The 23,647-nt window shown below is 36.0% G+C and overlaps 1 protein-coding gene across 3 annotated transcripts in view; it reads left to right on the forward strand.

The window, feature by feature from the left end:
• The window catches only part of fgf14 (fibroblast growth factor 14), a 143,079-nt gene that overhangs the window by 20,867 nt on the left and 98,565 nt on the right, over positions 1-23,647 (forward strand). The window contains exon 2 of one of the 3 annotated variants that reach the window (XM_051905844.1): positions 21,289-21,328. The exons of the other annotated variants lie outside the window; for them this stretch is intronic. The gene's annotated coding sequence lies outside the window, so the exon portion shown is untranslated. The remainder of the gene's footprint in view (positions 1-21,288; positions 21,329-23,647) is intronic. 3 annotated transcript variants of the gene reach the window in all.

Here is a 23,647-nt window from a genome sequence, read left to right on the forward strand (position 1 = left end):
TGCTGTCACTCTGCAGCCTATCTTATAGTTTCATTCACACACTTGCCCGTGTCCCACAAATAACTCTCTTTATCCACAAGCATACATGTATATGCTTGACATGGGAATGTTTCGATAATCAGGTGGCACTCAACAGACTCAAGCCACTCTCGCTGGGCACTTAAATGGCCATTCCAGAGGTCTGGATCACAGTATTGCAGTAATTCCTCCAACCATTTAAATTTCAGCTTGCTCCGAGTCCTTACACAATGTTGTTGCTTCAGAAGTCAGTGAATAGTGCATGAGTCAACCACTTTTATGATACTTTTATTGTGTTGTTGTCATTTTTGGAGCTGATTGACTGATTAAAATGTTGTTCAAGCTCCAGCCCCAAGCCTAACTCTAAAATATAGTTGATGGGAATGTTGTTCCAAATGTTGATGCAGAAAATGTCCTATATTTCGCTAAATCATGTCCATGATTTCATTTCACATATCAGTCAGTACATCACATTAACATCAAACAAGGAAGCGTTCTTCTCTCTCTGGACTACAAGATCCCAAGAGGACAGTCTTTGAGGGCTTTTGTATGTAGTCCATGCAAGAGGAGCCATAGCACTTGCTCGTTAGTCTTTCTCTACTTAAAGTATATTAAAGTAAAAATTTACCCTATTTACTTAATGCACATTCCTGGTCTAATTCTAAATTATTCATTGGTGCTTGTGCTGCCAAAGGAAAAAAAAATGCTTGCAATTTTTAATCAAAATGTAATAACTTGGTCTTCCTTTTGAAATTTCTTTCCTTTTCAGATTGTCACATAGGCCATGTGAGGTAATGTTAATCAAAAGCCAAATAGTTATTTAGCAACCATTCTAACAAACTTAGCATTTGGTCTGGCTCCATTGATCGGATGATTGGATAATGAAAAGTGGATGTTATATACAGGTACCACACCTGAATATAACACCCACTTTTCATTATCCAATCATTTAAACAATAATTGACATACAATCTCACATGACATTATGTCCAATTTAATTTATACATTATTTATTTATAAGTGCTGATAAACTGAATGATGCTAGAGTGCCAAGGTCTCCTCAAACAAACACTGTCCTTACAACTGGAAATAACAATTTGTTTAACTATTTGTTGGAGCATGTTAATTCTCTTTCAAAGATTATGGCACACATCAAAAGGGAAGTCATAGAGTCAGATTGGCATCTTGCAGCGTAACGCACGTTTAACAAACATAAGATAGGTCGTCACACCTACACCTCCTCCATCTATCTTGGTCGTGATGTGTGAAAAGCCTCATAATAATGGCCATCTAAATATAGTTGGTTCTTTCAGAGGTGGCATAGCAACAGAGTTGGGATCCGTTGACTAAAGAAACTGAACTTCAGAACTGTCTTTTGAAATCTGTTTGAATAGAGTGATCTTGACTCACTGTCTTTGTCTTGTTTAGATGTTATATATTAAGGAGTTACGTAAAACTCTGGGAAAGAATGGATGCATCTTTGTTTCTATGAAGTTTCTTGGTATATTGATAAAAGAAGATCCATTAGGCTACTTCTGTTATGTGATGTTATGTGATGTTATGTGGTGTAACTGGGTGTTCAGGTTGTTTTAATAGATTTTAAAATATAAATAAAAAAATTTAATTTTAATGAAAAAAGTTATAGATGAGACCGAGAATATAGGTGAAAAATATATAGACTAGGGCTGTCAAGTGATTAAAATGTTTAATCTAATGATTTACATGATGTGATGATTAATTAATCTAATTAATCTCAAATTAAATTTGGCTGAAAAATTACCCCAAAATATAATTTAAAGTCATTATTGTGTTAAATGAGAAAAGCATCAAATAGACATTACAATTTGATTCAATTATTTGATTCAACATAGAATTTATTACACATAAACTTTTAGGTTTCAACAGCCATGAGGATAAGTAAATGACAGCATTTAAATATTTGGGTGAACTATACCTTTAATGGTTTTTTTATTAATATGGAAATATGAAATAATTTTTTTAATGAAATAATGCTCTAAATAAGAAACTAAAACTGTCGGTAAATGTCTAAATGAGTAAGTCATTAGCTGTGTCCCAATTCAGAGGCTGCGTCTTTCGAAGGACACTTTAAAGGCCACACCTTCGAAGGCCACGAAAATTCAGAACGAGCGTTGTTAAATGTTTGGTCTAGCCTATGGAGGATTATTCTTGTCACATTCTTGACGTTTGTACTGGATTTAAAAAAAAAAAAATATATATTAAACAGCCTGAAAACAAAACAGGGTTAACAAACTGTCTAAATATGTTCACCATTGTCCATTTCTGCATGTAATAAAGGGTATAAACTATATATAGTCACATCTGAGTAAGATGAAACCTAATACTTATGTTTAAAAGTGTAATTTGGCTATTTCTCTCAAAAAAATCCTGTTGTCACAATGAATTCTGGGGTAGGCAAGGCCAAGAAGGATCCATCTGTTGTATTCTTCATTTTACGGGAAATGAAGGATGCATTTGGAGGAGCCTTCGAATTGGGACAGCCTTCGTCGCGCTGCGGTGACATAATCAGCTTTTGAATGCGCCCTTCGAAGGATTCAGCCTCTGAATTGGGACACAACTGTTGAGTCATTCATTCATTTGCTTTGTTCAGGAATTAAGCAAATGCCTCACTTTATGAATGGGCCATTGAATCATTGGTTCATCCGATTGATTCTCTCAAAATTGCATTCTAACTGCATTCTGTAGTCTCCATCATGCACTGAGTTGTTGCCCTGCATCATGTTTGTCACCAATCAACTTTATGAAATGTAAGATGAATTACGTAGGTCTGGGGCGGGGCGGGTTCATTAAATGCGTTAATAATTTTAACACGCTATTTTTCCCCATAACTAATTTGAACGCGTTAAATCGACAGCTCTAATATAGAAGAAAACTAACAAAACAAGGTGAACAGCAGCAACAGGTAAACAAACTTCATGCATACATCCACACCAATAGGTGTTAGTATAACATATACAGCTGCCATTAAACTTAGGAAAATAAGTTTGAACATCCTTTCTGCACTCTCACACCTACTTTAGAAAGTAATTGGATACTTTTTACTGTTTATTTGTGCTGAGATTTACTTAGCTTTTGGCTTCCGGTCAGCAGTGTTGTTTCAGATCTTCACTTTATTTTCCTCTCATCCCAAGTAACAATCGCTGTCTTTCTCACAGAGGAATCTGTGCAAAGTTAGTCACAACATTATAAGTTTTGTCTCACCTTCGCTGCCTCATCTGTGATGATGTATTACTCCAAATCAAATATCAGCAGTTAATGACATGTCACACTGGCCTCTTGATGGGGTCTGCTTCTGTGGCAGGTAAAGACGTTGTGTTGTACAACTAAAAAAAAATATTATATACTTTCTCAAGGGCTCTTGTCTTCTGTTAAAGATTGGAGCTTTAAAACTGAGTAATTATCATCTTTGACATTCTCTCGCACAGACATTTAACCTGTTGCACTGACTGACTTTCCCACAGGGGAACTGATGTAGAAATTGTTTTAATGTCTTCCATGAGTGGGCTAAGCAGCTGCTACATGATTCATCATTCATTTTAGGAACTGCAAGAAAAAGGCAAAGAGGAGGATAGTGAGGAATAATGTGGAAACGATCAGTTTTGAACACTGATTTGATGAGACTGTCTATTTGCTAGTGTTAGGAAGTGTTACTTCCTGATATGGGGTCACAACAACTGACAGCTGTTAAAAGGATAATTCATCTACTCACTCTTGGATATTGAGACTTGGTTCTTATTAAGAACTGGCTCTTTTTTCTTTTCTTTTTTTCAACTATCCCTTTAAAATTTTACACCAGTGCTTGCAGTGCCAAATTATGGCACATTCTGTATCTCAAAGTGTTGTGCACTATACATAGCTATCAGATAGATGGGGAGAGTGAGACAGACAGAGCGACATGTCAAGTGAAGGGTCAATGTTTGAAAGAGAAAGAGGTCTCTAATAGATAAAAGAATGACATGAAAAAGAAGACAGAGGGGGGTTTTGTTCAAAGTTCCAGATCAATGAACCACGCAGCAAAATTGTTACCACTAATGTCTATATAGCTCAGAGGACTGGTAGCTCTAAATGTGCAAAAGTGGAAAATGTCACTGATATATCCAGGGTGAGATTCCAGTAAAAAAGCCTGACTTAACCAAAGTCTCTTATGCAATATTCACATAGCCCTGGGTAACGTGAAAGTTAGGAACCATTCATTTGTGAAATGACTGTAGAGGCTAATAAATTATCTCTATAAGTTATCCACTATTATTACTGTAATTCAGTGATTTAATTTATACAAAGGAAGCCAGCTGGTCTCATGGGACTGTGGGCAGTGCTTAAAGTTGCCGCATCCATTATTCCCCTCTGGAGATTCAAAAGTGATCGTTTTACCCAACGCAGCAGCATTTCCTATAGAAGGCTCAAGTAAGGGGTCTGAAAGTAATTAAGTTACCAGTCTGGACATTGTTAGGTTGACTAAGCAGATGCTGAAACAGCAGCTCCCATTGCACCAAGATTTCCCACCAATAAGTGGCATCACATTTCTTTAACTTTACATAGGCTGCACTTTTTGAAAGCTTAGTTCACAAGACTCATTAATTATTAGTTGTGCTCTGCTTTCTAAGGCAAGTGTCACCATTGTTATTGTTCATACTTGGGCTTGCGTGTTTATCGTATTGAGTATTGTTATTATGACCTCAAACTGGGTCATGCTGTTTGTTTTCAAAGTTATTGGACTTTCAGTTTTAACCTGGAGGACGACGACAACAACAACAAAATATCTACATTGTGGCACCTTTAATTTTTTTTTTTTTTTCCAACAGGGTATTTCAAACTTTTCAGTAAAAGTTAGATTTTATATTGTCTAAGTGTGTTTTTTTCATTAATTGTGCCTTAAAAACACTTTAGCAACCCCGTAGCAATGCATCATGGAGCTTTGTAGCGATATATTTTCATGTATGATGGTCAATTATTTATTGTGAAAAATAATATTTTACATATATTTATAATATATTTTTTTATCTGTAAAATATTTACTTTGTATTAAGTTGACACTGAATCTTTTTCTGCCTGATTTCCTTTTTTGCAGTCTTTAGAGAGCAGAATGAAACAAAAATAGTGTTAAATTTGGTCAATTTTTACTTCATTTATTGTTATTATATACATTTTTTACACTATTTTTTTATGGGCTTTTTTTGCGCACTCTCTGGCACCCTCTTGGAGACCCTTGGGGGTCCCTGGAGCCCAGTTTGAAAACCCCCTGCCCAATAGGACTTTTTTTCAGCTCACATTGTGTGTCTGATTATTTACACTTACAGATCAGCAAAGACATTGTTCACGCATATGAAATGAAACCTAAGCTAAGTGTGCTGTGGGATACTCCACAGGAGGACAGCGATTCAGTGATACAGATTGAATTTATTTATTGAATGTGTCCATTATTTTAAACACTTTTATTTACATGTGGTAGCTGGTAAAGCCCACAAGCACATAAAGCACTCTGGTGTAATATTCCCGTGTCAAATGTCAGCGTGTTTACAGAGGATCGCTCTACTGGCTTTATAAGCGGGGGAAATCTGTTTGTGGCTAGATGTGCTTCCTCTCAATCTATCAGCCTATATCCATTTTCCCTGTGAGGGCAACATCTCAACACTGGACCTGCCCGGAAAGGCAGGTGTCAGTAGAACCCGATCCCCTCGGGGAGTATAGACCTGTGATTGTGCGTGCCAGTGTCTTGTTGAATCTCTTAAGATGACCTCCCTCTGTCCTTCAGCAGTTCTGAGTGGATAGAAAGTTGAGGGAATGAGACAAGAAGGGTAAAAAAACTCTTATCTCTCAGAAACCGAATCCTTTGATGACACTGACAAATGGATTTTAGGGGTATACATGGATCTCTGGCAAATGGAAGAGTAAGTGAAAGTTTGCCGTAAAGAATGGACAAGTCAGACAGTGTTATTGAGAGATCTTGAAGTCTTGAAGGATATTCCGGGTTTGATACAAGTTAAGCTCAACTGACAGTATTTGTAATATCTTTTTTTTTTTTTTTTTTTTTAACCACAAAAATTAGTTTCAGAAAAAAATAGAGGTTACAGTGCTAATTTTTGGATGATTTAACAGCAGAAATATGAAGCATGTAATTTTACAAAAGCACTTAAATTAATTCTTCTGTTAAAACATCATCTGTATTATTTGAGCTGTAATGTTGTTCTTGTCATTTTATGTATTTAGGTGTTACATTGTCATGGCAAAAAAGTTGTAAAATTAGACTTTAAAAAGTAAAGTTGAGTTTTTCTTCATAATAAAATAATGTTAACACACTGTACATGCTTCACATTTTGATAATACTTTTGAAACAGGATTGGCCTCATTCACTTCCATTGTAAGTACCTCACTGTAACCCAGTGTCTTTTTAAAGAATAAATTATTTTTTGTGGTAATTAAAGGGATAGTTCACCCAAAAATGAAAATTCTGTCATCATTTACTTACCCTCAAGTTGTTCCAAACCTGGAAGAATGTATAGAAAAAATACTATGGTAGTCAATGGGGGGGCGAGATCTGCTTGGTTACACACATTCTTCCAAATATCTTCCTTTGTGTACAGCAGAGCAAAGAAATTTATACAGGTTTGGAACAACTTGAGGGTGAGTAAATGATTACAAAATGTTCATTTTTGGGTGAACTATCACTTTAATAGTATACCACAAGTGCTGTTGATTTGAGCTTAACTTGTATGAACCAGAAATATTCATTTAAAGGCACAGCATGGAAAAAAAAAAAATGAAAAAAATAAATTATGAATATTTTGGCGTAAGAAAACCTGACTAACATAGTTAGTAACACTAACATAGTAAGTGTACCGCAATGGAAAAAAACAACAACAAAACCAATTAAAGCTGCAAGCAGTGATGAAAGGGCCCTCGCACTCGGGCTCACCGCCACCCGTTGGCATCAGGAAAACAGTGAACAGTGGGCGACATGCATGTAAGCGAGTGAATACAGGAGAATTATGGCCAAGTCATTTCAAAGTGCCACACTTCCTGCTGCCAACAGTTGGCGCTTTCACTGTAACTGAATATTGCCATGTAGATGTGTTCAGGCCAGGACTATTATCAAACATGTGAAGTTTGGAGCAGATCGGACATTGTATGCCTGAGTTACTAGAACTTCCTGTTTTGTGGCGTTAATCGCATACATTAGCACTTAGCCAAGTGTTTCATGATTTAACGTGTTTCTAGTATGTTTGGTACTTCGTGGCATATTGAAATGTGTTTCTGGGAGTGAATTAAAGTGTAAAGCATACCATTTCCTGTTGCCAGCAGGTGGCACTATGACTAACTGAATATTGGCATATAGATGTCTTTAAGCCTGGACTCTTATCACACATGTGAAGTTTGGCGCAGATCGGACATTGTATGCCTGTTACTACAGCTTCCTATTTCATGGCGAAACATCAGACTTTGTCAGGCCGCCACAGACACACCTTCCAACGAAAACTCAAGATCTTTGCAATTTAATGTCACTAAGGGCTTTAGATTAGACTGACCAAATATGATGTTGATCTGATTAATGCTCTAGGAGGAGTTCGTTAAAGTACAATGTCTGGAAATGGCAAAAACTGCACAAATTTTGCAAAGAAAATTCAAAATATCTCACTTCCTGTTGGTTTTCAGATTTCGCTCCCGGGGACTTTTTTGTAGGTATTGGGCTGTTACACGTGTCTACCAAATTTCATAACTGTATGTGAAACGTAGCACGAAGGGCGCTTAATTGAAATTTTGTAAGTGGCGCTATCGAGCCATTTTGCCACACTTAATTCTGAAACCCATATTAGACATACACTTCTGACGCATCTGCAAAGTTTCATGAGTTTTCGAGCATGTTTAGGCCCTCAAAAATGTGACTGACCTTTCATGGCGAAACATCAGACTTTGTCAGCTGCCACGGACACACCCTTCAACGAAAACTCAAGATCTTTGCAATTTAACATCGCAAAGGCCTTAAGATTAGACTGATCTAAGACTAAATCTCTTTGAGGAGTTAATCACAGTGTAAAACATGTCATTTCCTGTTACCCACAGGTGGCGCTATGACTGTGACTGAATATTGGCATGTAGATGTCTTCAGGTCAGGTGTATGTGAAACGTAGCACGAAGGGCGCTTAATTGAAATTTTGTAGGTGGTGCTATCGAGCCATTTTGCCACACCTAATTCTGAAATCCATATCAGATGTAAATTTTCACCACATCTGATGCGTGTGCAAAGCTTCATGAGTTTTTGGGCATGTTTAGGCCCTCACAAATGTGATTCATTTCGGAGAAAAAGAATAATTGGCCGAGCAATTCCAAAATGGTTCTCACACCATCAGTGCTCGGGTCCTAAAAATATATTATTTGACCCATTTAAATTCTATAATGATCAAATTATTGTTCTGTGAATCTGTTTCACAATTTGAAAGCCTCAGGTTTATGTAATTGGAATGTGGGACTGCTATTAGAATGCTGTTTGTGTATGAACACTGTCTAATTATTGAGAGACTCCAGCGTGTCCTTGAAGTACATGACTGCTGAGGTGGCTGTAGTTTGCTGCAGTGGTGACTTAAGGGGAGATCAGGGGTCAGTTTTGTTGTTGGATTCCCTGATTCACGCAGCCTCTTATTTGATTACCCTCCTGAAGTCAGGCAAGAGTGTTGATGGTGCAAACAGGTAAGGGTAACAGACAAGGACACTTATCTGAGGGCTAAATAACTGCTTTTAAAAGTTATAAAACAAATAGTTTTCAGAATAGACCCTTTTCACGGACTGTGATGAGGCGTTTTAACGGTCATCAATATCGTAAATCCTGCAAAGTTTTTTATATTTTCATTTTTAAAAATCATATGTACATTTATAACAATATACTTAGTATTATTGTATGTATTCTCTCTTTCATTGCTATAGATTTTACCGCTTCTGAGAAACCCGGAAATGTGAAAAGGGTCTATTGTTTCAAATATTTTTTCGAGATACATTTTGTTCTACAGCTTTATTGAAAACGTGGTCATAAAAGAAATAACTGTCTTGGTTTCTTCTCTTTCTTTTTCTGAGTAATGTGATTTTTTTTCATATAGATTAGTAAATATGATTCTAGGATTTGGTAAAGGTAGGCTAGTTAATTGAGAATCTAGGTCAACAGAACTTTAGCATTAGTAGTAAGTTGTGTACTATTTGCAGTCCTTTGAAAAATGTCTCAATGCAGCCTAATGGTTTTGCCTCTGTTGATGCTACAGCTGTTTAAAAAGTGCTAAAAAACATATCAACAATGAATAAGTCCCCAGTATGTACACATGTTTCAGATATCCCATTTGGAAAGCATTGAAAGTGTTTGTTTTTTTGTGTACAACAATCTGATAAATAGCCCCTATTATGCTTTTTCGAATATTATCTTTGATGCAGTGTGTAGTAAAGATGTTTGTGAATGTAAAAGTCTGCAAAGTCTTAAAGGGGTGGTTGATTATGATTTCACTTTTTTAACTTTAGTTAGTGTGTAATGTTGCTGTTAGAGCATAAACAACATCTGCAAAGTTACGACGCTCAAAGTTCAAAGAAAAAGGAGTTATTTTCTTTTAAAGAATTCTCTGTTTAAGGACTACAACAAATGGCTGGAAGGGACTACAACAAGCTTCTTCCCGGGTTGGTGACATCACTAACCCTAAAATTTACATAAAACCTGCCCCTGAGAATGCGCAACAAAGGGGTGAGGCCATGTTGTTGCAATACAGTACGTAACACAAATGCAAAAGCATGTCATAAAAGCAAGCTGACAACATAAGTTATAACTGTAATTAAACTAAACTATACCTGTTTTATCTTGATGCAGCATATATTCTCTGGCTCTAGGCATCTTACAACAGTTCCCACATGAGCGATTTATAGATTACCATGACAGAATATGCTAATGAATGACTTTAAGATAGTTAACTCCACATCAGCTACATAAATTCATCAACTAACCATTCAGAAACGTCCTGTTGCATTCTACATGTTGTCACTTCTTCTTAAGTCTCTCCATCATTGTCTGACTCCAGTTTGAACATAAAAGGCTGAACAGTTTCTGACATTTTCAGTGAGTCTACGTGAGGTAATCGGCGCTGCTAACACGAGCTCTTGACACTCCACCCTCTTCTTGAGAGCAGCAGCTCATTTGCATTTAAAGGGACACACACAAAAACAGGGTTTTTGCTCACCCTCAAAAAGAGACAAATTTAACATGCTATAAAAAATGATCTGTGGGGTATTTTGAGCTAAAACTTCACATACCCACTCTGGGGACATCAGAAACTTATTTTACATCTTGTAAATGTAGCATTATATGACCCCTTTAAAGATCCAAGCGCACAACAAATGATGGTCTTCATTGGCTGCCCGCGATCAGTAGCTATGTTTTCATCCACCTATTTTTATGCGCATTTTGGGATATCGCATAAAAAAATGCTTGATGGAACGCCAAGATGCGTATAAATTCTAAAAATGTGTATAAAAAAAACGTATGCGCTCAAATGAGTTCGATACATTTTTTATGCGATACGAATAAATTCCTTGATGCGCATCAAAAAAAGACATGTGACTTTGCAATGGGATGGCATAATTGGACCAACCAGCGGACCGATCTCGTTGCATAGCATCTAAAATGCTGTTTTGGACATTCTGTAAAGCCTGAGCAAAGTCTGTCGTTAAAGTGGTTCGGTATAATTCCCTCCCAGAAGTGCCTCACACAATTGCGTTCACAAACACCAAGCACCTGAATGCAAGATAACATGACAGCGTTTATTGCATTTTGTCTGCGCACTCTTAGGCGCAAATAATTTATATTATTATTATGTACAGTGGCTTCTACTGCATCAACAAGTGATATTTAGTGCCAGTTTATCAGGAAGTGATGTTTTTGTTCTCTTCAACTCTCTGGATGGAAACAGTGCTTTATTTGCAAATGTTTTATGCGATATTCCAAATTTGCGCATAAATTAAATACGCAACTGTGGATGGAAACACTACTTTGACCCGCCCTCAAACCCACCCTGTAGTTGTAGCCGAGGCCCTGGAAGAGTTTGGTTTGTGTTGTCGACATGTCGAAAGACGTTGTTTTCACCACTGTGCTTCCACTGCATGCACTTCAAAAGGATAAGGACTCGAGCTGTAATTGATACAGAAAAACCAACGGCAAAATAACTGTTCGTATTACTGTGTATCAAGCCTCTGGAGCTGAAATTCAGAGGTAAAGGGCATTTGGTTTCTGAGACGCTATTAGCGGGAGATCAATCACAACAGACTGGGCCATCTGACCAATCAGAGCAGAGTATTCTCTCAGAAAGAAGGGGTTTAGAGAGACTGAATCTTTGAACAAACCGATTTCGAGAAATTAGGTGATGTGCAATGTATATTGTGAGAAAATTAGTGTTTTGTCTTTTTTTTCTTATTTTTTTTTTAAACCTTGGATGCCGGTAAACCTATTGTAGGAGACCTCCAAAGCAAATTCAGGAACCTTAAAAATAGCATAATACGGGCACTTTAAAGTATACATTTTAAATCATAAACATCAGAAAAAAATCTGGTGAATGTCAATCTAACATCTTTCTGCACATACTGTACACATCAAACAGATGTTTCTGCTATTAGGAGATGTATATGAAAGCTATTCATAAAGCAACCCTCATTGGAAATGTAATGGCACCTGTTTGTGCAAGCATGATACATCCAAGGTCACATATACCACATATAGAGTTAATGAGGCCACATGATTGTAATGATGGGAATGATACTCAGCCTTACTCATTTCAGTGAGTCAGTCACTTCTTGGTTCAGCCATATGTGTGTCTGCAGAGCACTAGGACTGTGTGTTTTATTGTGCCTTAACTGCATTATGAATCCATAAATGTCATATCCCCCCAGCAGCATGGTCTGTGTTGGTTATTGAGGACTAGGTTCTTCCTTCTTTCATATCTGTAAGATTTTCATGGCCTGGAGATGTGTTCCTTCTGTATGGATAGATATTATAGCCAGAGAAATGGTTCTTTAAACTATTAATCCTTTTATAATGCACACAATATGTTATATAGATGGGCTAGAATGTATGAGTTTGCAGTGTTGAGTGTTAACTAAATGTAGTGAGGCTATACTGACTTTACTACATTTTTTCAGTAACATTCCGGTCTGTATCAATAATGGTATGCTTTCTTCAGTAACAAGCTATTGTACTTTTCTACAAGTACATTATAGTTTTTGTTGTTGTTCCACACAAAATTGTTGAGGCAGTAATTAAATGTGTTCATCACATTTCTGTTATTGCACTGGAAAGTCCAAATCATTTTAGTGAGTTGATTCATTTGCTTGAGTCTAATCAATTCAAAAAGAAATTTACATATCGGCGATCCTCCAAAAGTGTTTTATAGCTGAGCATTTAGCTAAACACTGCTATGTTGTTGCTGTTGTTGTTGTTGTTTTTTGTAAATGTATCTGTTCATGTACAGAGAAAGTACAGAAAAGTAATACTCTGATTAAATTATAAATTATGTGATCTAAATATATTTTAAAGATATTGCCCAAATGCAGATAGCTGCTTTTTGTTAGTAGCTAGTAGTAGAAGTTTAGTAGTCTGGCATGTTTTGAAGTAGCTTTCCATTACTCATCAAACTTAAGTAAACTAAGGCCCATTTCTAGCTGGATATCACATGAAATCACTGTAAATCTTTACATAGATTGGGTCACTGCTAATATCAAATGTCCTAATGAAGGTAAACTATTATAGTAGTATGTTTCTGTTGAAATGAGTTCATGTTTTTCCAAAGAGGAGAAGGATTTCTCGTTTCTGTTTTTCTGCATATGAAATGCAGCAGCGGCATGAGCAATAATTATCCATTACCTTCTCCAAACACAAATCTGTGAATTTTAAACAGGGCTGGACTGCATTAAATTAGTCTTTTTAACCGAAAGTAAAAAAGTCTATAAAAAGACCAGTTTTGGCTACAACATTAACAATTCATTGACTCGTTTTTAAAAAAAGTAGTATTTTTGAAATATTCATGACGTATTTGTTATAGCAGAAATGATATTACTTATTCATACATTGGATGTCATGGAAATTCATCACTGGCCATTACAGTTTGCTTAAAAATGCCTCGAAATGCTCCTAACCAGCAGCCTTTAGAGTTTTGGCTCCGGTGTAGTGCTGCATCCCACGTTCAGGGTTTGGCTTCCTGGTTGGATCAAGTGAATGCTCATGTAAGCAATCTTTTGGCCAGAAACGCTGCATTCGTTTTTAAGGGTTATTTTCGATTACTCTGAGACTTTGATTGTTTTTGGTGCCAACTGTTCTTCTTTATTATTTATTCATTAATTTGCATTGTAATGCAGAACTGTGCAGTGCTGACCTCTAAAGGGTTGTACTGTTTGACCAGGGGTTGACAGAGGCATTGTCAAGTGTTGTTTCTTAGACTAAAGAACATCCACACTATATATATATATATATATATATATATATTCATAAAGACTGGTTTATTCAGCTTTCTTTAACCCACACAAGTAGTGATTTATTTGAATTTTTATCAATGCACATTATATATATAAAAAAAAAAAATTACAGTGATGTGTTCATGGAAATTTGCTTTAATTTATATAATTAATTTGTTTAATTTATATAAATAATATAATTGATAAAATATATAATTTATGTAAATCTATTTATTGATCATTTGTTATCAAAATATTTAATATTATATGTTTTTTTAGGGCTATCACTTTAACACATTAATTAGATGAATTAATTACAGTGAAAAATAACGCTTTTATTAATTATTAACGCATTTAACGCACTTGCCCCAGACCTAGGTAGGTCATCTGACATTTCATACAGTTGATTGATGACAAATATGATGCAGGGCAACAATTCACTACGTGATGGAGCCTATAGTATGTAGTAAGAATGTCCCTAAAATTCAAGATATTGGGCAAAAAATGCCCCTGTTTGAGTTTTTGTCTCATATTTACATCATATTATATAGTTAAGTAATATGACATGAGTGCTGTTTTTCTGTCCAGAATAGCACGAGTACAAATGTGATACTAATTTTATACAACAGTTCAATAAATAAGAATTTAATATTGTGTTATTTTAGATGCAATATATTGTCTGTTTTGCTCAATTTTGCCAACGAAAGTATAAAGACAAAGCAGAACTGTTCATCTCCAAGCAACACACAGCGGCATTTCATTTCTGAATTCGCATTTTGAACGAATCGGGTGAACCATTAGGCTCGTTGGACTCAAAGGGTTAGTTAAATTTCTGTCATTAATTATTAACCTTCATGTCCTTTCAAACCCGCAAGACCTTCGTTCATCTTCGGAACACAAATTAAGATATTTTTGATAAAATCCGAGAGGTTTTTATCTTCCATAGAAAGCCCACATTCAAAATTACAAAAATTACCACATTCAAAGTCCAGAGAAGTAGTAAAGACATCATTAAAATAGTCCATGTGACTACAGTGGTTCAACCTTAATGTTATGAAGCCACGAGAATGCTAACCACTGATGCTAATGCGCTCTAGTTATTATAGTGTTAGGGGAGGGGCCAAGCTCAGTGACTCCAGTGTGTTTCAGGCCCACTAAAAAAATCCTAAACACAAAATGGTGAAAAACTTTCACAAACTCCACAATTCAGTACTATATAGTTCAGTCTTTGTATAGTGTTTTCAGCAATACATTTCTAAAATTTATAATGTGTTGAATTGCCATTACACAGACTTAAAAGGTATAGTTCACAAAAAAAAAAAAAAAAAAAAAAAATCTATTTGATGCTTTGCACAATAATGACTTTATCTTTTGGGAAGTACATTTTCAGCCAAATTTGGGGTGTGATTAATTTGCGATTAATTAGATTAATTAATCACCACATCAAGTAATTGATTAAACATTTTAATCACTTGATAGCCCAATTTTTTTACATTACAAGGCTAGAGCGAAAAAAAAAAAAATTAAATTGCCTTAAGCATCACTAACATTGTGTTTATTGACACAGTAAATATGAATGATGCTAGTCATATTTCAACTGAAAGCAACCAGCTTTGGTTATCCTGGGGAAAAAAGTAGCACAGGGAGAACATGTCCTCCTGCCTGATGCCAACTGGCCTCAAACGTCATCGAAATGAGGCATTAGGACTAACAGGACTATTAGCTCCTGCATGCATATAAGCGCTTATCTCCCTGTTTCATCTCTCTGCTGTAGCCCATGGGTAGTGCTTGGCATGGTGTGTATCGTGTGTGGCCGCTGTAGAAATGCTGACTTGCTGGAAATGTCTGGCTGTGATAGATGGCTGTTTGAGATCTGTGCGCAGGCCATATCCCAGAGAGAGAAACTTCATACTCCACCTTTGCCATGCTCTACAGGCGGCCTTGCTGGTGTTGATCGCCACTGGCCCACAGCTGAGCACCCCACTCTCCACAGCACGCTGCTAATTGGCTCTTTAATTGTCTTCAACCTGGCAAGTCCAGGCATGTTGTAGGCACATGCTAGTGAAATAGAGCTGAGGTTTTCTAACCTCTTTTCAAATCTTTGAAAGAGGTGAGAAAATCTTTTTTAGCTTGGCAGTGTAAATCGCCATCTACTTTCATTATGGAAAAAATATTGTCATTCTGCAAATTTCTCAAAAGAAAAAGAAAAAAGACAAGAAGGTGAGAGATTTTTTTGTGTGAAATTTCTGTTGTAAAAAAAGAAAAGCATTTGGACAATAAAGTAATTTTTCAAGTTTTATTGTCTATAAATAGCTGGTCAGCATGTGTTTTTATTGCACTTCATGACAGCTCATTGCGATTGATATATGTAATCAATGATTACTGTGGAAGGCTTTACAATGTAGTGTGAAGGCTGACTTGAAAATATCTTTAAAATTTAAGCAGTTGGTCAAAATCTTTACAAGAAAAAGCCCTTCAAATTCTCATGGATACAATGTATACATCCAGGGCCATATATTGGCATATTCAGAGAAACATGCTTCTGGAGTATGCCAATGTTTTCCTGCTCTTTTTACCAGCTTGTGAACAGCCAGTGCAGGTAGTATTCAGAAATGAATGGTTCTTTTAATTAGTAAGGCTCTTCGAGTCCGTCTCTATGCTTATGGGATAGAACTCGAGTTGTTTTGTTATATAATCTACACATTAGGTAATAGCTTTTCTCTCTTAAAGGGTGACATAGAGAGATGGTATCACCCACCTGAGTCTGTTCAGCTGCCTAATTACATTTATTTCAGTTCAGACTCAGAGTTTTCTCAGCTGAAGTCAGAACAAAGCTGATTGGGGCATAGCACCTGAACATCAAAAGGTTGATCTGTAACATTCAGCTTTAGATACAGTCTGCAACATATTAGATACAGTATGTCTCATTTCGAAGGTTGTATCCTCAGGAGGTCGCATTTGTTGGCTGGATACGTCATTAAAGCTGCTTCATTTCAGTAAAGAAATCATTACATTCCAAAGTTTTAAAGAAAGTGACAACAAGGAATAATGGTAAATATATGCGACCTTTGAAATGAGACACAGCTATTATAACCTGGGGGCATGGTTTAGCATGGGGGCGGGTGGGGCAAATCCTTGTTACCATGGTTACTCAATTCATTACCAAAATGTAACATTTTGCAATATTCTTTAAAATTGTGACAACAAAGAAATGACATTAGTACAGAGCCACCAAAGGAACATTGTGAAGGAAAAAAATATGAGATGGGAGGAAAAATTATGTCAATGCTTTTGCGTTCTCAGATGTTTTGCGCTCCCTCGAGAAACTTTGTGTTCGCTCGCAATGCAAATGCAAAGTTTCTTGAATTTTTTTCCTCCCATGTCATATTTTTTCCATCACCATGTCTCTTTAGGTGCTTCATACATTACATATTGCTCCTTTCTACAGCATGGCAGGAAGACAAGTATATAATTTCGGTCCATCTTCTCAGTTTTTAGAAATATTGTTGATTATGTCTGTTAAGCTCAACTATACAACTTTGTTACCTAAGTTATGGTAAGAAAAATTATAAAAATAGAAACAAATATTTGGTTCCAAACTTGCTAGTCCCTACTGAGTCAACTTCTTGTCAACATAAAGTAGTTACAGTATATTTGGACTAGTATTTGTAACCCTGTTTTGCCCTCACATCATTTTCCAACTATATATCCTAATGAAAAATACATAATTAACATTCCAACAGCAAAATGATACCAGAGGAAAATACATGATACCTTGCACCTGGAATGAGTGAAGAGGAATGGATACCCTAGTAGGGTGACCACCATCAAACAAACCAAATGTGGGACGATTACTAAGTTTGTGTGGGACAATGTGGGACATGTTACCAACACTAAAACACAACCTGAAGCTGTTATATAATGTCTAACTTAATAAAAACATTTGTATTCTGCCTTTCAGCTGATAAAAATACTTTGTTCTTTAGTCCCTTCCAGAAAACACCATTACATCACAATGTAATATAGCATGTCTTTAATTTACATGTAATTTAAATTCAACATCACTGACCCTAAAGGCAGCAGGCATCATGCAGATAACTATTTTTGAAACAGTTCTGACCAAGTCCAACTCCGCTCCACATTTCGATTGACAGCCGTCACAACCTACTAGTGACCATGTTTACTCCCTTCTATTCAACCATTGGATAGGATTTAAAAAACGGCTGTTGTATTTGTGTAAGGCGGGATGTTATTTTTGTCGAAGCGCTGTTAAATACAGGTGAAAAACTATGCAGCAAAAATAATAAATAAAATGCTTTCTTAAAAAGGCAAAAGAACGCATGCACGTTTTCCTAATATGATAATTAAAAACCAACAGACTGATGAAAATGTGGGACATTTTCTCAATATGCGACGTGCGGGACAAGAGGTGAAAATACTGTGCGGTACAACGCAAAGCGGGACGGGTGGTCACCCTATACCCTAGTGAAAAATAAATATACCAAAATGTATTTGAAATAAATGTATGTTATGCTAAGAAGTATATTACAAATACATTTACATGTTTATGTACTTAATATAAATACCCTGCAATTGTACTTTTGGTATACTAAATTGATGTACTTAAAGTCTAATAAATTAGAACAACTAAGTTTGTACTTAATGCACTTTAGTTATCCAGAAATAGTGCTGAGGTCCAACTAAAGATATACTTGAGGATATTTGATTGTGCTAAAATGGACCAATTGCAAGTATACTTCAGGTACACTTTAAATATCTTGCATTTAAAGACTGATATCATACAGTGATCATACTATCCTTACTAATAGTGATATTAAAACACATTTAGGCTTAATATCAAGAAATGTGCATCGTGCAATAAAGACGTGCACCAAATAAAGTTTAATTATAATATTTATATAAGTAAGTCTCAAGCAATATGCGAGTAAATATGTTAATGGATTTGTAGTATACAAAATAATAGTTTTTTTTCACTAGGGTAACTATGGTAAGTTTTGTCCCCCCACAGGTGGGCTGAGCATCCTTGCCTACTGTATTATTATATTCAAAAGATAATGTGAAGTAACTGTTGAGTAACAGATTGTGAATGGAATGACAGCAACTGACTGTTGTAAAATGTATGTTGGGGAATTCAGTGGAAGCAGGTTTTGGTTCCATTCCTTTGTATCTCAGTTTGATATTGCTATATTTGCGAAGTTCACGTGACGCCGGAACGGTGACCAGCGCTTTCCCCACCTTTGTGTAATGAAGTCTGCTCAGGTCAGGTTGGCGCAGGAAGTGTGGAAGGACGTCAGCAGAATTTGACCCAGATAGCTTTCCTCCACTTTGAGTGCTCCACACATCAAACCAATTTATCCCCCTCCTGTTAGTGTCAGAGCGTATTAGCACTGACTGCGTGACTGTGAGTCTGCCTGATGCGGTTCAGTAACCTACAGGGTCACACGCTTATCTGAGAGAATATGACTGTGACTTTGTACCTACATAGGGTGTGAACACAGAGTCAGCCAGACATAATGATGTGTAATGGCTACTCTACAAAACATGCAACCAAAAATGTCCTTAGCAAAACCCAAGATGCAGAAAGCATATGTGGCTCTTCAGAGGGCCAACTCTCACCAGGTGTGAAATATTACTGCCTTCAAGTCCTCCTGAGAAGTTCCTCATTATGAATTTAGAAATGGTGATTATGTAGTGATGTGCTTTAAAGTGATTTTGGTTGGAATAAAATGGATATGTTGGGTAATATCATATTTCTTTTATGTCTTTTTCACAAGGACAGGAAGTGCAAATAATATGTGTAACTACTTGTGTAATTGATGTTTATGTATGTGTCATGATATTGCAGCAACAGAGAATAATGGGAAATGTGCAGTTTTGTTGCACACGCCTACTAGTTGGGCAGAGTATAATTCCTTTCTTTCTTTCTATCTTTCTTTCTTTCGCTTCCTTCCTTCCTTCCTTCCTTGTCTCTTTCCTTTCTTTCTTCATTTCTTCCTTCCTTCCTTTCTTTTTCTTTCTTTCCCTTCCTTCCTTCCTTCCTTCTTTGTCTCTTTCCTTTCTTTCTTCCTTCCTTGTCTCTTTCTTTCTTTCTTTCCCTTCCTTCCTTCCTTCCTTGTCTCTTTCTTTCCTTCCTTGTCTCTTTTCTTTCCTTCCTTTCTTTCTTCATTTCTTCCTTCCTTCCTTGTCTCTTTCTTTCCTTCCTTGTCTCTTTTCTTTCCTTCCTTTCTTCATTTCTTCCTTCCTTCATTTCTTCCTTCCTTCCTTGTCTCTTTTCTTTCTTTCTTTCTTTCTTTCTTTCTTTCTTTCTTTCTTTCTTTCTTTCTTTCTTTCCTTGTCTCTTTTCTTTTTCTTCTTTCTTTCTTTCTTCATTTCTTCCTTCCTTTCTTTCTTCTTTCTTTCCTTCCTTGTCTCTTTCCTTTCTTTCTTTCCTTCCTTGTCTCTTTTCTTTCTTTCTTTCTTTCTTTCTTTCTTTCTTTCTTTCTTTCTTTCTTTTTTCTTCCTTGTTTTTCTTCCTTCCTTCCTTGTTTCTTTCTTTCTTTCTTTCTTTTTCTTTCTTTCTTTCTTTCTTTCTTCCTTCCTTGTTTCTTTCTTTCTTTCTTTCTTTCTTTCTTTCTTTCGTCAAAGGTTTTGGGTTCAGAAAGATGTTTTTTAAAGAAATGAATACTTTTGTTCAGCATAGAAGCATTAAATTGATCAAAAGTGACAGTAAAAATTTTATAAAAAAGATTTATATTTCAGATAAATATATATAATACACAAGAGATATATCATAAAAAAATTTAGATTATTTTTCAGATAAATGCTGTTTTTTAATTTTTTATTAATCAAAAAAAAAAAAAAAGAAAGAAAAAAAGAAAAAGAAAAAAATGTTTCTTGAGCACCAAATGGTTTGCAGTTTGCAAAGGATCATGTGACACTGATAACTGGAGTAATGACTGTTGAAAATTCAGCTTTGCCTTTACAGGAATAAATTACATTTTATAATATATTAAAATAGAAAACAGTTCTTTTAATTTGTAATAATATTTCACAATATTACTGTTTTTATTGTGTTTTTGATGAGCCTCGGTGAACATAAGAGACTTCTTTCAAAAACATAAAAAAAAAAAAAAAGACCGACCCCAAACTTTTTAATGGTATAGTGTAAATAGATCTCTTCATATAAGCGTTAGTACATATACAGTACATGACTCTGTTGCAGCATACATTGCTCCATACTTCTGTTTGTTTTACCGTACTGGCCATGAGAAAGCTAAAGAGCTAAAGGACACAGTATTTACTCTACCCGGGCAACTCAGAAAGCAACTTGTTTGTGTAGGATAAACAGTGAAGAGGCGGCCCCACTCACAGTTCACCAGTGCACAGCCTCTACTATCATTCAGTAGTGAGTGAACAAAAGGGAGAGGATGATGAAGAGAGTAGACAGGAGCTGAGAGGAGGCATTAGTGTAGTTATACTACCTACACTAGTGCACTACCTACACCACCTACACTTTGCATCAATGATGGACTTTGGTGTCCTATTATTTAAATATTATTTATATAATATAAAAATTATATTACAATTTTTATTATTACACAATTTTAAAGAATTTTACTTTTGTGTAATGAGGGAATATTATGTGGTAATATTTAAAAATATTTTTTGACAAGAATTTCCTTTTACAAGAATTACTTGAATATCATTTCAATTTATTGTATTAAAAATATGACTGCTTTTTTTTCATTTTAATTGGATACATTTGTGAAGCTCAAGACCTCTGCGGTGGGACTAAAAGCACCAATTTAAGGTACTTTTCTTGGTTATTATAAATGTATTATTTATCTTTTTTTTTATATTTTTCACATTTTGTCTATTTAATTTTGATGTTTATTTAATGTTTGTTGATTTAAACTGTATAATAGGTTTGCCAAACTAGCAAACATCACGTAAAATCAATGGAAAATAAAACCGCTCATATAATATTTGTTGGACCCCATTAGGTTTGACAATCAAATGTTTCACTGATTTTTAAGTTACCTTAAAGTCCCCCTGTGGTGAAAATCAAGTGTTTAATGTTGTTCATATGTCTATGTGGTGTTTTTAATATGCTTTAAGACAAAGCATGTGCAAATTCATAAGACAACACCATTGCTGAGTATTTTCTCTTTAAAACCGCAGTAAACCAAAGACAGTCTCAAACCCGCGGTTTGAAATCGCTGGTGTTTCTGAGATCACAAACTACCTCGTAACCAATCACATCAACGCGCCGGCGGGCTTTAGCATATCATTAACTTGTTGTTCAAAGAGTTTCTACGGATACTAATTGTTAGAAGGCAGCTGTCTGACTCATGAATGTGAACATGGTTTGTGTAACGTTAGCAACGCATTATTAGCTTTTTGATAATGTAGTCAAGCAAAACGCTAATCATATGTCCGACGTTATAAAAAGCGATACCATTGTGCAGCGTTTACCTCAGTAAGTTGACCGAGTAGATCTCGTCTGAGCTCGTGCGAGTGAGTGGAGGCGGGGATAATTATCATATTCATAGATCCATGTATATTAAATGAGGCAAGGGTGCAGAGTTACATTCAAGGTATTTTAAGACATCAAAAAAAATTTTTTCACAGGAAATGTGTTTAAATATGTAATTTTGGTGATCAAACATGGGTTTTAAGGGATAAAATTATTGATTACAGGGGGACTTTAAGATATTAAGTTACCTTCGCTACTACTCTGGTTCCTGACAGAGATCCGCTCACTTTGACTAGACCAGAGAGACTGCACAGGTGACGTCAGCCCTGCAGAGAGAGGAAGTCATAGTCTAGGACACAGATTGCTGTTACATGCTCACACACGTTTATACAGTGTATTAACATTTCCTTACTGTCACCTTGTAGTAATGCACGTTCACATGTCCTTCTGTGTACTTTAATGAGGCTGTAAGTGTAAATGCATGTCAGTGTCTGCACGTCACGTGCAGGTGTGTGCGCGTATGACCAAAGCCAAGATTATAACAGTCATGTTGTTGAGCGCCAGTGTCCTGCGGGCACCTGCTCTGGGTGGGCTGTTTCTCTGCATGCTGAATGGAAACTCTAAGAATAGGCATGTCACCTGATGGGGCTGATAACACACTATTGATGGCTCAGTGGCGCTGAGTGAGACTTGAGGGTGCAGAGTCCCGGGTGTGAATCACCCTGCTGTCTGCTGTTAACGCCCTCGCATAATAACCCTGACACTTACATAAAACACACACTTTTAAACCAGACATCAAAATTCTGTAATATCATTTGCGTTTCTGTTTTGTTGTTGGAATGCTGTAGTCCGATGCTCTTTTATCCCATCGTTTTGTGCTTCATCTGTTATGAAAAGGAGTTCATCTCCTAAATATTGTTAATCCAATCCAAGCCCCATTTGCCGGACATAATCCAGAGCCATTAGATGAAACAAGAGTGTATTATTATGACCTGGACTGACTGTACCACACACACCTGCCCTTCTCAGTTCTATTCAAGCCAATATGTTTCGTTTGCATGTGTTTGTAGGTAAGTGTTAGGAATGTTACACTAAAAATAACATGTTATTCTTTATTGTAAAAAAGTAACAGTTACTTTTATGTAATTTGTTACTTTATATTACAGTTTCTTGTAAAACTGTTATTTCACATCATTACTTTAAAAATCCACTTGTCTTTACTGTCAGCTTTATGAGGCATGGTTTCTATTTCTATTTCTGGGTAGCTGAAATCACACAGCATTTGCTCAGACACAGTGTGTAGATGTTGCGCCTACTTGACTATGTTGTGAGGGATAGGAATGTGTTTTTAATTGTGTTTGGTGCTAAATTAGATAAATAGAAGGATGTGGCTCTGACTGTCTATGCTAGATGGTACACAGAGTCGCTACAAAACTAGATGGGCCTCATTATAATAAACAGAGCTGTCTGGTGTTGATGTGATCCACATTTACTCTAGCCACTTTATTTTGCCCATCTGTCTAAAATAAAGGGATTTATTTTTATCTACAAAAATCAAGAGTTGATTGCTATGAAATTTATTTGGTATATATTTAAATAACCTGAATATTTTATTGACCCTGAGGGGAAATTTGTCTTGGATTCATGTTGCTG

Source organism: Ctenopharyngodon idella, chromosome 9, assembly GCF_019924925.1.
Source record: "Ctenopharyngodon idella isolate HZGC_01 chromosome 9, HZGC01, whole genome shotgun sequence".
Classification (NCBI taxonomy): Eukaryota; Metazoa; Chordata; class Actinopteri; order Cypriniformes; family Xenocyprididae; genus Ctenopharyngodon; species Ctenopharyngodon idella.